Source organism: Macaca fascicularis, chromosome 2, assembly GCF_037993035.2.
Source record: "Macaca fascicularis isolate 582-1 chromosome 2, T2T-MFA8v1.1".
NCBI lineage: Eukaryota > Metazoa > Chordata > Mammalia > Primates > Cercopithecidae > Macaca > Macaca fascicularis.
The window spans coordinates 81,525,022-81,538,993 of record NC_088376.1 but is presented as its reverse complement, the minus strand read 5'-3'; the positions used below and the strand labels follow the sequence as shown (position 1 = coordinate 81,538,993).

The 13,972-nt window shown below is 41.8% G+C and overlaps 1 long non-coding RNA gene across 1 annotated transcript; it reads left to right on the top strand.

The window, feature by feature from the left end:
* Positions 1–5,789: 5,789 nt before the first annotated feature.
* Positions 5,790–10,913, top strand: LOC123571861 (uncharacterized). The gene is made up of 2 exons (XR_010585023.1): positions 5,790–6,592; positions 7,751–10,913. It is a non-coding gene; the product is annotated as an uncharacterized lncRNA (long non-coding RNA).
* Positions 10,914–13,972: the final 3,059 nt, after the last annotated feature.

The following is a 13,972-nucleotide window of genomic DNA, read 5'->3' as shown; positions in this document are numbered from 1 at the left end:
TGTATTGGCCAGGCTGGTCTCAAACTCCTAGCCTCAAGCAATTCTCTCACCTCAGCGTCCATAAATGCTGGGCTTACAGGCATGAACCACTGTGCCTGGCCTCTTTCTTAAATTTCATTTGAGTGTTTTATCAGTCAGAGTCTTAATGACAAACAACAGTATCCACAGAAAAACAGAATCTGCAGAAAAATTCTTTTTAACAAGGAAGCTCACAGAATCTCTGGAAGAAAGAGAGAGCCAGGCTTGCCTCTGCAGAGGGGAGCAATGTTGAGCCATGCTTTGGTGGTTGCTCCAGTGAAGGCGATGTTATGCCCAGACCGTTTGTTCCCCAAAGAAGACCACCAGAGTCCAGAGTCAAAGCCAAGCGGCAAGGATCTTTACTACAAGTTCGAACTTGGTCCCTCCATTCCACAGCATACAAGAGGGCCTCGAACAATGCGAGTGCTTGCCCTTATAGCCCGATGTAAACAGGATATGCAGAGTTACAGGGAACAAGGTAATTCTCTCGGTTACAGCATTGGTTAACATTATACATTTAGCATTCCTTATCGGAGATCTCCCAGGTGATGTTTTTCTGAAGTTTGAAAGAAATATGGAGGAATATGATTGTGCTGGGCTCAGGAAGTTGGGAGATATATGGGGGATGTGCCTCATTCCTTTCAGCCCCACTGTTAGTGACTGTTGGCCCAAAGGCCTGGCATGCCGTCCTAGACTACCTGATTGTGTTTACATTGACAATGTTGACCGTGCAACTCATTCTGCTCTGCAGTTTATAATTATAAACTATGGTTTACCTCAGCTTTGTCAAGGGAGTTCAAACCAGAGCAACTCCATCTTGAATAGGGGCTGGGTAAAATGAGGCTGAGACCACTGGGCTGCATTCCCACGAGATCAGGCATTCATAGTCACAGGTTGAGACAGGAAGTCACAAGATACAAGTAGTAACAACCTGTATCTCAACAGGATAACAGGATGCGGTAAAGAACATGGCCAAAACCCACCAAAACCAAGATGGTGATGAAAGCGACATCTGATCATCCCCACTGCTCATTATACATAAATTATAATACATTTGCCTGCTAAAAGACACTCCCAACAGTGCCATGACAGTTTACAAATGCCATGGCAATGTCCAGAAGCTACCCCATATGGTCTGAAAGGGGGAGGGACCCTCAGTTTCGGGAATTGCCTGCCCCTTTCCTGGAAAGCTCGTGAATAATCCACCACTTGTTCGGCATATAATCAGGAGATAACCATAAAAATAGCCAGCCAGCAGCCCTTAGGGCTGCTCTGTCTATGGAATAGCCATTGTTTTTGTTTCTTTACTTCTCCAGTAAACTTGCTTTCTCTTTACTCTGTGGACTAACCCCAAATTCTTTCTTCATGAGATCCGGGAACCCTTTAGGATTCTGGATCAGGACCCCTTTCCGGTAACCTCTTGATATTTAAATGGAGTCAGTAATCACTAACAATCCATTAAAGCAAAGTCTTTTCCATCCTTGAATTCTTTATCTTGAACTGTCTCTTGATTGTCTAGATTTTGCAAGTAACTTTTCCAAAAAGGGTTGATCAGTGCCATATTTCCTGAGTACTGTTTTTCTCATATCTATCTATATTATATATTATTCTATTATAATCTAATATATTGTTCTTCCATATTATGGATAACCACTATCTTTTCTTTTATCTCTGCCCTCTATGTTTTCTTTTTTTTTTTTTTTTTTTTTTTTTTGAGACAGAGTCTGGCTCTGCTGCCCAGGCTGGAGTGCAGTGGCCGGATCTCAGCTCACTGCAAGCTCCGCCTCCTGGGTTTACGCCATTCTCCTGCCTCAGCCTCCCGAGTAGCTGGGACTACAGGCGCCCGCCACCTCGCCCGGCTAGTTTTTTGTATTTTTTTAGCAGAGACGGGGTTTCACCGTGTTAGCCAGGATGGTCTCGATCTCCTGACCTCGTGATCCGCCCGTCTCGGCCTCCCAAAGTGCTGGGATTACAGGCTTGAGCCACCGCGCCCGGCCCCTCTATGTTTTCTTAACCCTATCTTCCGTGTCATGGATTCTTTTTTCAGCATATCTATGCTTCTTACTGCTTCTGTTGTGATTTTTCATTTCCAAAATAACTTTAATGTTATGTATCATTTTTTTCCTTACTGAAGCCAGTTACTTCATCTTCCTCTCTGATCTCTCATATTTCCTCCTGAAGCTCTTTGGCAAAGAACCTTTTTTTTTTTTTTTTTTGAGACAGGGTCTTGCTCTGTTGCCTAGGCTGGAGTGCAGGGACGTGATCTCGGCTCACTGCAACCTCCACCTCCCAGGTTCAAGCTATTCTCCTGCCTTAGCCTCCTGAGTAGCTGAGATTACAGGCATGTGCCACCATATCCAGATAATTTTTTTGTGTGTTTTTAGTAGAGACAGGGTTTCACCATGTTGGCCAGGCTGGTTTTGAACTCCTGACTTCAAGTGATCCACCCGCCTCAGCCGCCCAAGGTGTTGGGGTTACCGTGTGAGCCACCGCTCATAGCCCCTTTGGCAAAGATTTTATGGGTTCCTTTTAAATTCTTTGAGAGTGAAATCTTTTTCTTAAATATTCTTCTGTATCTGTCACTTTTTAAAATTGTACTATGCATACAACTTAAATTGCATTTTTTTTCTGTGTTTAACTCCTATCTACATGCAAACAATTGTATCTGGTTCTTTGGCTCTTTTGTTGAAAAACAGTTTGGAGAGGGTTTTAGTTTATTGAGCTGGAGTAGCTGACAACTTCAGAATGAAAATGTTGCCTTAGAACACTCTCCCCAAGTTATGTTGTCTTTTTTATTTTTAGTGGGACGATTTCTTTCCAGTTGAGCAAGCTGCCCAGGTAGGATATTGTTGTAGACAACTATAAAGATTCCTAGATAATAGGCCAGGTGCGGTGGCTCACGCCTATAATCCCAGCACTTTGGGAGGCCAAGGCAGGTGGATAGCTTGAGGTCAGGAGTTTGAGACCAGCTTGGCCAACATAGTGAAACCCTGTTTCTACTAAAAATACAAAAAATTGGCTGGGCGTGGTGGCTCACGCCTGTAATCCTAGCACTTTGGGAGTCCGAGGCAGGTGGATCACAAGGTCAGGAGATCAAGACCATTCTGGCTAACACGGTGAAACACCATCTCTGCTAAAAATGCAAAAAATTAGCCAGGCGTGGTGGCGGACGCCTGTAGTCCCAGCTACTCGGGAGGCTGAGGCAGGAGAATGGCGTGAACCCAGGAGGCAGAGCTTGCAGTGAGCCGAGATCATGCCACTGCACTCCAGCGTGGGCAACAGAGTGAGACTCCGTCTCAAAAAAAATACAAAAATTAGCTGGGCGTCATGGCTCATGTCTGTAATCCCAGCCACTTGGGAGGCTGAGGCAGGAGAATCGCTTGAACCTAGGAGGCAGAGGTTGCAGTGAGCCAAGATCGTGCCATTGTACTCCGGCCTGTGCAACAAGAGTGAAACTGTCGCAAAAAAAAAAAAAAAAAAAAAAAAGTCCTAGATGAGAGATGTTTTGTCTAGGGATTTTATGTTTAACTCTGCTTAACGGGCTTGTCAGCACCAGCAAAGCCAGTTTTGATTTATTCTCTCTTCTTACTCCTGTCTCCAAGCACCTTTGTTAAGTTAGAATCCAGAGCACAGAGAAAAATTACTGATGAATTCAATTGTATCATCAGCCCCACCTTCCTCATCCTCAGTTCTCATTTTCCTGTGGGTCTCCCCACAATTCTGTTGCTGTTGGGTTTGTTTTGTTTTTGTTTTGAATAGTGATCATTTATGAAAGGTTAACATGGGCCAAGCATGGTTCTAACATGTTTTACATGTATTTCTCATTCAGTCCTGAAAACTATCCCAGAATTTATGATGCTCATTTTTACAGATGAGGAACGTGAGGCACAGAGAAACTGAATAACTTGCTCAAGTCACACAGCTTGTAAATAGCAGAACCAGGTATTGAGTGTCTAGAGCCACTGTGTCTAGAGTTTACAACTTATTGTAACCTCTCAGGAACTGCTAACATGCTTTCTACTCACTATAACCTTGCTCAAGATCTGGAAAGCCACATATCATCATAGTCTGGGGTTTGGAGGTTGCATTAATAGTTATTTCCTTTTTTTGTAGAAGCACTTGTCTAACTTTTTTTTTTTTTTTTTTTGAGACGGAGTCTCGCTCTGTCGTCCATGCCGAAGTGCACTGGTGCGATCTCGGCTCACTGCAACCTCCACCTCCCGGGTTCAAGCAATTCTCCTGCCTCAGCCTCCTGGCTAACTTTTTAATTATTGTTGTTGGTCTTCTTTTGTTGGAGATTTCATGGAGAAGCCCAGTATGTATGCACTGTACTTCAACTTTTGCCAGAAACCTTTAGTAGCATTATTTTCGGGTAAATTGCAAAATGGCTGTTTACTCCTGTCGATGAAAAGAGTCAAACTCTGTAAAATATTCTAAGAGATTTATTCTGAGCCAAATATGAGTGGCTGTGGCCTGCGACACAGGTCTCAGGAGGTCCTGAGAACATGTGCCTAAAGTGGTGGGGGTACAGCCTGGTTTTATATATTTTAGGGAAGTATGAGCATCAATAGAATACATTTAAGAAACACATTGGTTTGGTTTGGAAAATTGGGACAATTCAAAGCGGTGGGGCTTCCAGGCTGTGGGTAAATTGAAACATTTTCTGGTTGACAGTTGGTTGAGTTTATCTGAAGACCTGGGATCAATCGAAAAGAAATGCTTAGGTTAAGATAAAGGGTTGTGGAGACCGACTTAGCAGACTACAGAGAGAGCAGGTTGTAAACTGTTTCATATTGGACCTAAAAGGGTACCTGGCTCTTAGTTGATTATCTCCTGGATCTGGAAAACAAAGAAGGAAAACAAAGGAGAAAGGGGATTCTCTACAGAATGTGGATTTTTCCCATAAGGGATGGCTTTTCAGGGCCATTTCAAGATATGGCAGAGAAACATGTTTTGGGGTAAAATATTTTTATTTTCTTCCTTGTCATGCCAGAGTCAGATTGGAAAGTAAGTCACAATATACAAGGTTAAATAAATCCCATCTGATGAGAATTTATGGTTTGTAGGGCATGACTCCCCAAGCCCCTTAGATAGGAATTTGGACAAGAGAAAAATCAGAGTTTAGTCCTCTCTCTCTTATCCTAGGCGCTTTAGGGCTGTTCTGTTCAATATGGTAGCCACTAATCACAAACTAGTATATTTAACTTATATCACATATGGCTACTAAGCCCTTAAAATATTAAGCCCGTCCAGACTGTAATATGCTGTAACTGCAAAATGTACACTGCATTTAAAAGACTTATTACATAAGAAAGAATATAAAGTATCTCAATAATAATTTTTATGTTGATAGTACCGGAATAATATTTTTAATATATTAGGTTAAATAAAATGTACTGTTACGGTTAATTTCACTTGTTTCTTCTTTTCAAATGTGGCAACTAGAAAAGGTAAAATTATTGGCCGGGCGCGGTGGCTCACGCCTGTAATCCCAGCACTTTGGGAGGCCGAGGCGGGCGGATCACAAGGTCAGGAGATCGAGACCATGGTGAAACCCCGTCTCTACTAAAAATACAAAAAATTAGCCGGGCGCAGTTGTGGGCGCCTGTAGTCCCAGCTACTCGGGAGGCTGAGGCAGGAGAATGGCGTGAACCCGGGAGGCGGAGCTTGCAGTGAGCCGAGATCGCGCCACTGCACTCCAGCCTGGGCGACAGAGCGAGACTCCGTCTCAAAAAAAAAAAAAAAAAGAAAAGGTAAAATTACATATCTGGTTCACATTAAACAATGCTGCTCTAGGGTTTCTTTTCATCCAGCAATGGCTTAGTTAAGACAGAGGAGGCAATATGGATCCACAAAAAAGTGTATGTGAAGCAGGGTGAAGAGTACATGGGGGTTGATTATACTACGTGGTCTATTTTTGCATATGATGGAAATTTCCCTTAATTAAAAGTTAAAAACAAACTCCCAAATATGCATAATTAATACAGAATTTTTTTGTCATGGTTTAAGTTCCAAGCATGTAACTCATCTGAACAATTTATCTGTTTTAAAATATAACGAATTTCCTCTTGGCTAGATCCCATCTGTAGGAGGTAAGCCAACAAGGTGTACTGCACAAGAAGAAAACAATGCAGAGCTTTCAGTTTGGCCAAGAAGACAGGCTAGGTTCAAGGTAGGCAGTAGCTTCACACCTTGAGAATTTCTAGCTTATTTCTCTCTATAGGAAATATTTGGTACAAAGTCCACATTCAATGGGTAGTGCCTTGGGCCCATAGGAACCCAGCCTTATCAGTAACAGGTTTCACAACATCTGCTGTTTTCCTATGAAAGTGTACACACATAACTATGAAACCAGGTCATGAAGTGGGAAGCACTGATTAATTAAAAAGTGTCCTTTGTTTTATTTTTTTCTTGCAGCAGTACTTGAAGATTGCTTGTTAACCCCAGCATAGAGGGTAAGAGTATACCCTCGGGGTCAGACTCCCTGGTTTAACTCCTGGGTAACTTAGAAAGTGTTGCCTACATTTTCAACGTGTTGGTAGATTTTTTCCATCTGTGAAATAGGAAGCATAAGGTAAGTCTCAAAGGGTGTTGTAAGAATTCAATGAAATCATATGTGAGAAATGCTTTCACCATACTTGGCCGAAAAGAAGGACCCAGTATTTAGCTGTTGTTTTATGGCAAATTTTTGCTTATTTCTAGTTGTTTGACACTTTATAGATTTCCTAGCTAATGAAATATTCTGCCTTCTACATATAGTATGAGAAATGATCAATTTTCGAATCATTAAATGGCTCTCTTTATTTCTAGATGCAACTCCTGAGGGCAGGATCTGTGTAGTTAAATAAAAATTACAGGGGGCTATAGTTTTGGACTAAGTTTCTGCACTAGGCTCCAACAGACCAGACTAAAAATCAGAATAGAGTTACCTTTGATAAAGTTCCACATCACCAAATCCAAACTAGGTTGTTGTCTGACCTTCTGAGAAATCAGGAGAGAGAGATAACAGCCAGTTTCTCATACAGGCCTGGTTAAATCTCTGCTTTAACCTTTGTACAACAGAAGTAGCCTGAAGTAACCTAATATTAACTAATCAGTTATTTTTCGAATTATTCTGGCTTCCTGCCCCACCTTACAAGAAAAGTGGCTTTGAAAGGATCAATGCAATTTTCATTCTTTGCTTGTGCTTTCTTCCACCCTTCTTTGTCTATAAAGCCAACGTCATCTGCTCAGCTCTTCGGAACACTTACTCTATTTTATGGAATGGAGTGTTGCCCAATTACAGAATCTCACATAAAGTCAATTGAGATATTTAAACTAAGTTTGTTGTAATTTTTGTCATTTGACAGTGTATTATTTATCTTTGAACCTTCAGTGTCTAGCATAATATGCAGCTCAGAATCTTTTTAAAAAGTCATGTTGACTGTAACAAAATACACCTAAAATTAAAGCCCTGGGCATTGTTCTTGCGGTTATAAAAGGTTTAAGACACTGGTCTCAGTATGTAAGCAATTTATAATGTGAAATGCATGTGGCTTTTGTATTTACCTTTCTTGGGGACGTCATTCAACAAATATTTATTAGGTGCCTCCTATAAAGAAGGTGTGGAGCTGTGTACTGGGTGCCTCAGCGGGGTACAAAACAGACATGGTTCCTATGCCATAAAGCTCATTTTTAACAGGGTCGGCAGCTTTACATGACTAACTACAAAATTATGTATTAATAATTTCAGGAGAAGCAGAAGGTGCCAAGAGAGCAAGCAAGGGGACACCTAGCCTGAGCCGGGGGCCTCTTGAGAAGGTGATATTCAAAGGGATAGCAAAGACATGAGCAGCTAAAGTCCAGCAAACAGGGTGAAAGAAGATGATAACAGGCTTTCTGGGCTTTGAAAGCAGCCTGAAGTCCGCAGGAACAGAAAGAAGCAACATGAATGGTGAAGGAACTGAGGGAAGGCTGGCTTGCCTAGGTCTGGGTCTGGGGAATAGCAAGCTAGAATCCGTAGTTGGAGAAGTCAGCAGAGATCAAGGACCTGGCAAGCCATGTGAAGGATTTTGAATTTTATTCTGAATCCATGAAAAGACTCCCCTTCCAAAAGCGATGGCTTCTGGAATTTGCTTCCAATAGTCCAAGAACACTGGAGAGAGTGGGTGGGGTATATGTGAAGCAAAATTGGTCATTCATTGATAATTGAATGAAGCTGGGTGATGGGTACATGGATATTCATTATATTCTCAATTTTTGTGAATGTTTTAAATTTTTCATAATTAAAAAAAGGAAAAAAATCCCTCCACCTACAGTGAAGAGAAAGGACTGTAGAGGGGCGAGAACAGACTAGGAGGAGCCAGCCTTTGCTGTAGACCAGGTGAGAGAGAAGATGGAGTTTTGAACTAAGGTGGCAGCAGGATCTAAGGGAAGTGAGTAGATTCTGGTGATGCTGGGAGCTTGAATAGATAGAACTTGGTGATTAGATGTGAGGGACAGGAAGTGGGAGATGAAGCTCTCATGTGAACAAGTGATGTGCCAAGGGGCGGATTTTGGTATAGCCTTTTTTTTTTTTTTTTTTTTGGAGACAGTGTCTTGCTCTGTCGCCCAGGCTGGAGTGCAGTGGCACAATCTCAGCTCACTACAGCCTCCACCTCCTGGGTTCAAGTGATTCATTCTCCTGCCTCAGCCTCCTGAATAGTTGGGATTACAGGTGTGCACCATGCCCGGCTAATTTTTGGATGTTTAGTAGAGGTGGGGTTTCACTATGTTGGCCAGGCTGGTCTTGAACTCCTCACCTCAGGTGATCCATCTGCTTTGGCCTCCCAACGTGCTGGGATTACAGGCGTGAGCCACCGCGCCCGGCTGAGCCTGGTATAGTCTTAACACTTCCTCCCACTAACTCCATCTATCTACCATCTAAGGTTTAATTTAATTCAGCAAACATTTTTGGATTCTTACTGTGTGCTAAGCACTGTTTGGGAGATGGGGGGGGGGGCGGAAAAGAGGAACATGCAATTATAAATACACTAAGCTGTCATTAGTTGTCTGTGATGGGAGAGGCATTTTATATACATTACCCATAACCCTCACAGCATCCATGCAAAGTAGATATTATTTTATATTTTATAGATGAGGAAACGAGTTTGGGGAGGTTATGGAACCTGCCTGAGGACTGAGATGGAAGTCAAGTCCAATTTTTGGCTCTAATGCTTGTTGTCTTTCCCCTACACAAGTACTGAAAATGCAGATAAAGAAGTTTCAAAGAAAATTCTATCCATTTCAGTTGTTTTTCTCAGATTCGTACTGAGGCTGAAAACCATAGTTTCATGATCCCAAGCTAATGCTAATATGCTACCTGGAAGTTAATACATGAAAATCTGAGATGGGTCAAGCCAATTCACCATTTCCATCATAAAGAGCCACAGTTATCTCTTAATCAAGTTAAACTATCTTTCCCCATATGGTATGTTTAACCCTTTAAGTCCAATTACTGGAATGAAGTTTGAGAGTTTCATGTGTTCTTCTCTGAGGACAGGACTATTATTGCTCCAAGGCTAGCCACAGGCAAGATATCTAGCACTTTCTCTTCCCTGCTGTGATTCAAGTGGTTGTAGAAGAGAACTGCTTTGTCAAATATTTATATTCCTGCACTTATTTATTTTAAAAATATAGGCAAATATTTAGACAGTAAAATATATTCAAATGATAAGTTTATGTCAATTACATAGGTAAAATGTAGTGACCTAAGATAAAATGTAGTGATGAAATTTTCCTCCTTAACTTTTAAATTTTTAATTTTATTTTTTTTATTTACTTTTTTTTTTGAGATGGAGTCTCACTCTGTTGCCCAGGTTGGGGTGCAGTGGCATGATTTCGGCTCACTGCAAACTCCACCTCCCAGGTTCAGGTGATTCTCGTGCCTCAGCCTACCAAGTAGCTGGCACTACAGGCATGAGCCACCATGCCCGGCTTATTTTTGTATTTTTAGTAGAGACAGTTTTTCACTGTGTTGGTCAGGCTGGTCTCGAACTCCTGACCTCAGGTGATCCACCCGCCTTGGCCTCCCAAAGTGTTGGGATTACAGGTGTGAGCCACCGTGCCCAGCCAACTTTTTTTTATTATGGAAAATTTTAAACATGCAAAGAAAAAAAAAAAAACTAGAATAGTATAATAAACCCCTGTGTTCCATTACCCAGCTTCAACAATTATTAACTCATGGTCAGTCTTGTTTCATCAATACCCCACCCACTCCCTCCTACACATTCTGTTCTGAAGCAAATCCCTGACATCATATCATTTCATCCGTAAATATTTCAGTATGTACTTCTAAAAGATAAGACTCTTTAGGGACCAAGTGTTTTGTCAAGCATTTCCTGAAACTGATCTGTGGGAAATTTGCCAAAAAAAAGTGGCTCAAATGTTTTGCAGAAAGCTGCACTTCCTGCAGGGGTGGGGAGTGAGGTTGGAGGTGATGGTCAAGTCCACCAGTGACAGCCTTTGGGTGAGGGTATGACTGGTCTTCACAGTGTCAGTACCCACTTAGAGAAAGTCAATCCTGTCCATACTTTGGACTTCAAATCCTGGACCACGCTCTTTGTTGTTAGCTTTCTCCCACCTTTTGTACCTGCAGTATTTGCAATGTCCTTTCCCAAAGGTTAGCTCATTTTAATTAAGACCAGTAACGGGGCCATCAAGGAAATGTACTGACTGTAAATACCTTGAGGGTAGAGTCTGGATACATAATTGTATCCCTATAGTACCTTGCATAGCACTTAGCCCATAGTAGGTGCCAGATGAGGTTGTCCAATAAAGGCAGTGAGGAAAGAAGGAAGGTATAACTAATTGAAAGAATGCCAGAGTTTTAGAAATGGTTAAATGTGACAATAAGTAAGACAGCAAGAAAAATAAAATCTATGAAGAGGCAGAGGCCAAATAATGCTTCCCCTCCCAAAGATGTACGCTTTTGAATACCCAGAACCTATGAATATGTTACCTTACCTGGCAAAAGGATTTGTGCAGATGTAAAAAAGTGAAGAATCTTGAGATGGGGAGATATCCTGGATTATCCAGATGAGGTCACTGTAATGGCGGGAGTCCTTATAAGTGAAAGAGAGAGGCAGGAGAGTCTGAGGAGATGTGAGGATGGAAGCAGAAGCTGGATTGACGCTTGTACTGGTTTTGAAGATGGAGGAAGGGGGCCATGAGCCAGAGGAGGTGGCAGCCTCTAGCATCTGGAAAAGGAAAGGAAACAGATTCTCCACTAGAGCCTCCAGAAATAGACCTGGCTGACACCTTGATTTTAGCCCTGTGAGATGTATTTTAGCCTTCTGACCTCCAGAACTAGAAGATGATAAATTTGTGTTGTTTTAAGCCACAAGTAGAAATTTGTCACAGCAGCCATAGGAAGCTGACCTAGAGAATTTAGACAATCTTGCCTTAGTTTTTTTTTGCGAGATACATGATGAAGCCATTACAAACCAAGGCATAGCAGACTCTATGGGAAGTGGCCAGGTGCAGTGGCTCATGCCTGTAATCCCAGCACTTTGAGAGATCAAGGCGGGCAGATCGCCTGAGGTCAGGAGCTCAAGACCAGTCTGGCCAACATAGTGAAACCCTGTCTCTACTGCAAATACAAATATTAACTGGGCGTGGTGATAGGTGCCTGTGATCCCAGTTACTCGGAAGCCTGAGGCAGGAGAATTGCTTAAACCCGGGAGACAGAGGTTGAGGTGAGCCGAGATCGTGCCACTGCACTCCAGCCTAGGCAACAGGGTGAGAATCTTGTCTTTTTTTTTTTTCCTTTTTGAGATGGAGTTTCGCTCTTGTGGCCCAGGCTGGAGTGCAATGGCGCGATCTCGGCTCACCACAACCTTCGCTTCCCGGGTTCAAGTAATTCTCCTTCCTCAGCCTCCCAAGTAGCTGGGATCATAGGCATGCGCCACAATGCCTGGCTAATTTTGTATTTTTAGTAGAAACAGGGTTTCTCCATGTTGGTCAGGCTGGTCTTGAACTCCCAGCCTCAGGTAATCTGCCTGCCTCGGCCTCCCAAAGTGCTGGGATTACAGGCATGAGCCACACGCGGCCCGAGAGTTCATCTCAAAAAAAAAAAAAAAAAAAAAGCAGACTCTATATGAGTTTAGAATACGTTCCTAAGGCAATCCTGTTGTCTCTATACTTGACACTGAACTATCAAGACATATGATACTGTGGCACGTGACAGAACTATCAAGGGATCGGGAGGGGTTGGTGTAGTTTAATACAGAGATTCAATTCAAATGATGCACCAGAACTTGGCTTCTCTCAGTCTCTCTTCTCTGTCCTTCTTCATATTGGCTTCATTCTCAGGCTTCACATGGCGGTAGCCTATCTGGGCTTATAGCTTCCACACAGGTTCTGGAATTTACTATGATTAGACTCATTTGGAATTGACTTAAATAAGGAGTGACATTTGAGCTGGAACTTAAAGGAAGAATGAGATTTGTGAATGGTTGCCCAGAAATAGTCTGGGCAAAGCCATAAGGATATGTGAGAGCTTGGAATGTTTGGGGAAGTCCAAAATTCTAACTCATCAGAGGTATGTGTGGTGGGCATTGGAGGAGGTGAATAGTGAAGTGGCCAATTTTTATCCAGAATTTTAGATGGCATCCCTACCCAACCTACATAATTTTGGCGAACATCATTCCTCCTACTCTACCTACTTATGCTAAGGAATGACGTAGATTGCTAGAAAACAACTACCAGAAGCTAGACGAGAGACGTGGAACAGTTCCTTCCCTCCCAGCCCTCGGGAGAAGCCAACTCTACTGATGTCTCAATCTCACACTTCCAACTTCCAGAGCTGTGAGACAATACCTTTCTGTGGTGTAAGCCACCTAGTCTGTTTTACTTTGTGATAGCAGTCTTAGCAAACTAGTGTGGAAGGGAGAGCACGGATAAAGGATGTGTTATCAATCAAGTCACCAGTGTGAGCAAATAGATCCTAATTCCCCTGGAGAACTCTGCAGACAGTGTAGACTGTACAACTCAAAATTATCCTGCCAGACAGACCCCAACAGTAATGGGTAAAGATTTGAATAGATATTTTTCCCAAGAAGATACACAGATGGCCAGTAAGTACAAGAAAAGATGCTCAACATCATTCATCATTAGGGAAACGCAAATCAAAAGCACAATGAGATATGTCATACCCACTAGGATAACCACAATTAAAAAGACAATAATAACAAATGTTAGTGAGAATGTGAAGGAATTAGAACTCTCATTCATTGCTAGTTTGAATGAAAACTGGCATAGCTGCCTAGGAAAACAGTTTTCCAGTTCTTAAAAGGTTAAACATAGAGTTATCCTATGACCCAGAAACTCCACTTCCAGTTATTACATACCCAAGACAATTGAAAAAAATGTTCACGCAAAACTCGTACATGAATATTCACAGCAGCATATTCAGAATAGCCAAAGGTGGAAAAAATCCAAGTGTCCGTCAGCCGATGAGTGGTTAAACAAAATGTGGTATATCCATGCAATGAAATAGATTTCATCTATAAAAAGAAATAGATTATTGATATATGGTACAACATGAATGAATCTTGAAAACATTATATTAAGTGACAGAAGCCAGTCATAAAAGCCCACATATTATATGACTCCATACAATATGTTTTATATAAAATTTCCAGAATAAGCAAATCCATAGAGACAGAAAACAGATTAGCGTTTGCTAGGGGCTAGTGGGAGGGTGGAATGGGGAATTAATGCTAATAAGTACAGAATTTTTTGTTTGGAGTGATGAAAATGAACTGAAATTAAACAGTGGTGATGGTTGCACAACTATTTTTAGTTAATATACTAAAACCCACTGAATTGTACACCTAAAAATGTGAGCTTTATGGTATGTGAATTATATCTTAATAAAAATAAGGGGGACAAAATATTTTTTAAAAATTATCCTGCCTGGGGGCGGAGGGAGCTG